The sequence below is a fragment of the Myotis lucifugus genome, unplaced genomic scaffold (assembly GCF_000147115.1).
Source record: "Myotis lucifugus unplaced genomic scaffold, Myoluc2.0 scaffold_11343, whole genome shotgun sequence".
Classification (NCBI taxonomy): Eukaryota; Metazoa; Chordata; class Mammalia; order Chiroptera; family Vespertilionidae; genus Myotis; species Myotis lucifugus.
In genome coordinates, this window is record NW_005882391.1 from 981 (window position 1) to 5,164 (window position 4,184).

The window sequence follows — 4,184 nt, forward strand, 5'->3', positions numbered from 1 at the left end:
CTGTGTCTACAGAACCCAAATGACCCTCCTTACTTGTTCTCTGTGCTGGAGAGCGAACCAGACCCCGTGCTGAGGTGGATCTAAAGCTTCTCCCAGGGCCCGGGGTCTCCATATTCCTGGCCTTCAACCCCACAGGACACATCTTTTCTTCCTATTGAGTCAGTTTTGCCATTTCCCTCCACTCTTGTTAAAAAAAATAGGTTGCCTTACTTGCTTGGATGGAAAGTGGTCACTTTTAGAGGGACTGCCAGACCACCATGACCTTCCATGGGTACCATTGACCATACTGTGCTGCGTGGTCCACCCCCAGGCCTAGTCTATTGGGACAAAGGTGGGCATCTGAGACAGGCAGATTCACTTCCACAGGAATTTTGACCTGATATCCAGCAAGCGTTTCTGATCTCTGTGTGACACATGACTCTGTGCTTGGGCAGCTGAGAGCCTGAAGCAGAAGAAGGTGGTGGGAGAAGGAGGAAGAGAGGCGAGGATGCACAGAGGCAGAAGCAGGGAGACCGCACAGTGCTGCTTGTGCACCCGCAGTCCTTGAGCCACCTCAGAACTCTTCATTCTTAGAAAAAATGCCTCCTTGGGCTTAAACCATATCCACTGCTTTTTCCTTTGTATTTGCAATGAAATACCTTTCTAAGCTTCCTGGCGGATGGTGTCCAGGTTTGACTCCTGAATTGAAGATTATTTGCTCCCTGTTGCATAACTGACATATTTCAGAAGCTGCCAGGACTTGGGGCTTTTTTTTTCAGTAACAGGCAAAAGGTCTCAGCAGAGAGACAGCTGTGTGCTGTTGGGAGGTGTGGTTTTTGTTTTCCTTTTCTTTTTTTAACCTGTCAATAATCACTTTATTTATTTAAATTATTTTTCATTTTTAAATTATAGGTGACATACTGTGTGATATTAACTTCAGGTGTACATCCCAGTGATTAGTCATTACATAACCTACTAAGTGATCATCCCGATCAATCCCATACCCATCTGACACCATGGTTATTAGATGTGGCTTTTTGCTTTCAGACCTGCTGTCCTACATCTGAGGTGTGGCTGCTGAGTGTTGGGAAGAGGGGTGTGGCCTCCGGTCCCTGGGAACAAAGGAGGGCTGGTTTCCTGTCTTGTTGCCTCTCCTATGAGCCTGGGCTTCATCCAGGTGTCCTTCCAATTTCTTAAGCACAAGTGTCATTAAACTCAACTGGTATACAGAGGCCTTTGGTTGAAAGTTGACCGGCCAGAAGTATAAGGTTTAGGATCAGATGACCTTTCATGTGACCAAGTTGTAGCACTGGGGTCTAGAGCAAGCCACCCCCCACTCCCCTCTATGGGAGGAGGTGAAGGGACTGTCCAGCTGTCTCTGAGGCGGCCTGGGGGAAGAACCTCCTGGACTGAAGCCAGGGGAGGGCTGGGGGTGAACCTGAGCGTGGCTGGACCCTCTGTGCCTGAGATCTCAGCTGGAATGGGGATTGTGCAGGTGGGACTCCCTCCCATGAGCCGACAGGCAGTCACAATGACAGGGTAGAATGAGGTCCTGGTGTGCAGGGATGCGGAGGAGGCTACTCAACTGGGCCACACAGTCCTGCCAGGGAGGCAGATGACCTGCCAGGTCAGCCCACGGCGCTGTGCTCCTTCCGGGGCTCAGGCCTTGAAACAAGGAGCAGCCACTGGAACCGCCCAGCCCTGGGGCTCCAGCTGGCATTGGCCAAGGGGTCCGGGGCTCTGGGAAGTCCTGAGCAGGCATGTAATGTGGGTGCCAGGGATCTGAGCCCTGGACAGAATGAGCTCATCCCTGGAGTGAGGGTGAGGAGGGGAGAGAATGGAGAGCTAAGGCTTGAGCAGGTTGCCATTAACTGGTCAAGAAGAGGGGGAGGGGCTAGCAAAAGAGGAAGATAAGGAACTGCCATAAGGGGACACCAAAGCAAGAGGAGGGAGTGACAGAGGAGGGAGTGACAGAGGAGGGAGTGACAGAGGAGGGAGTGACAGAGGAGGGAGTGACAGAGGAGGGAGTGACTAGCTGGGTTGACATTTTGAGGAGGCAGAGGGCTGAGGAGGAGCTTTTAGATTTTGGGGCCTAATTTTATCTCTTGCAACTGGGAAAGCAGGCTGGCCCTTCTTCCTCTGACAGAGCAGACAGTATGTGAAAACAATTTCATATTTTATTCTGGGAGAGGAGTTCCATGGGAGCCCTTGGCTGGCCTCATCCCATGACTCTGCAGAAACCTGGCCACAGAGCCCTCAGCTCTTCCTTGTCATGTCAGCAGCACACGGGTCTGGGCCAGGCTCCTGGACCTTGGCTGCCCCACCCACCCTGTGGGCTCAGAACTCGCAGATCACAAGGCGCTTCTCTTCACAGGGTATGTCATTCCACTTGCCGTTGGTGAAGAGCTCCACACAGTCCTCATTGCCGCCCTTGTTGTTGGGCTCCCCGGGGTTCCAGTTGGAATAGACCAGGGGCTCCCCTCCTGGGTAGATGAACTTGCCCTCTGTCTTGGAGTCAGTCATGCTCAGGAACGCAGCACCCTTGTTCTCAACCTCGATCAGCTGTTGCAAGGCCTTGTTCTCAGCTGCAGAGCGTGGGGAGGGCAGCTGCCCCCCGGCCTGTACGCACACTTGCTGTGCCTCCTGGAAAGGTTTCTGAAAGCCTGCTGACTTGAAGACCTTCTGGCCAACACCTCGGCCGTTGGGGAAGAGCTCCACTAGGAGGAGAGCACAGTCAGGTTGGGGTTCTGGGAACACCTGCCAAAGCTCCATGGCTCTGAGACCTTTGTGCTCCAACCAGAGCCCCAGGTCTCCCATATAGGGCCTCAGAGCACCAGGGAGGACAATGGTTAGACCCCGGCTCCGCAGTGCGCTCTGGGAGATTGATCTGCCTGTCTAGTTACAGGTGAGAACACTGGGCTCAGAGAGGTTAAATAAGAGGCTCAACATCATGTGACCATCATATGTAGAGTTGGGGAGTCACTCTTATCTGATCTCACACTAAAGCTGAGACGTGTACTTCCTATATCACCCCATATTGCATGGCTGAATCGGTTTCCCAGTTACTGAGTGGGACTGGGAAGCTTTGGCATCTGCAGCCTCTGAGAGCTGGAAACAAGGAAGGTGCTCACTGATCTCACTGTGGACCCTGCATAACAGCAGGGCATGTGGCATTGACAGGGAGGTCCGTGCCGGGTGTGGATGTGGGAAAGAAGAGGAGAGGGTGGGCCATCTGAGGGCAGCGCTGTGCTAATCTCTGCACTGTGTGCGCCCAGTGCTGTCCTCTAGGTGTGCATGTGGGTGAGGCTGGAGAGCTGGGAGAGAGGACAAGGACAGCTGACAGGTGTGCATGGGCGTCAGGGGCCGGAGAGAGTCAGTGCAGGAGAGAGGTCTGTCTGGGAGTAAGAGGGCCAGGTATTCAGCCCCGCCTTGGCCATGACTGTCCAGGTGGACAAGGGAAAGTCACTTCCTTTTTCAGGGTTTCCAGTTCCTCATCTCTAAGATGGGAATACAATTTATAAAAGCATCACCTGTGTGACATTCAACTATATGGTTTCATTCCATCTCATTTTCCATTCTTTGTGTGTGTGTGTGTGTGTGTGTGTGTGTGTGTGTGTGCTTTAATATATTTTTATTGATTTTAGAGAGGAAGGGAGAGGGAGAGAGAGATAGAAACATCAATGATGACAGAGAATCATTGATTGGCTGCCTCCTGCACACCCCGGAATGGGGATCAAGCCCATAGCCCAGGCACATGCCCTGACCAGGAATCGACCCATGATCTCCTGGTTCATAGGCCAACGCTCAACCACTGGGCCATGCTGCCCGGGCTCATTTTCCATCCCTTTGACTTCTGGGTTCTTGAATAGAAGCCTTCAGGGCTCCTGAGAGGGCTGTGCTCCAGCCCCAAAGGGCTGGTGAGGAGCCCAGGCTGCACCCTGACCCACTGTGACCCTTTCACAAGGAGCGCACCCAGGCTCAGGAGGGCACCCAGAGCAGCCCTGGACAGGAGTTCCTCTGCCATTCACTACATGCACCCGGGTGGGTCTGTGTGTGCATACAGGAACATGGCCATGTGTCCATCTGAAGGCACATGGGAGCACTGGAGGTCCACCTGTGTCTGTGTGAATATGCGTGTGTGCTCGTGGGTGTAGATGACGTGAAGTGAGTGATGGCAAGTGTGTAATACACACATATTGGCAGGT

The 4,184-nt window shown here is 53.0% G+C and overlaps 1 pseudogene; it reads right to left on the bottom strand.

The window, feature by feature from the left end:
- Positions 1-2,138: 2,138 nt before the first annotated feature.
- On the bottom strand, positions 2,139-2,796 carry LOC111824908 (annotated as a pseudogene).
- Positions 2,797-4,184: the final 1,388 nt, after the last annotated feature.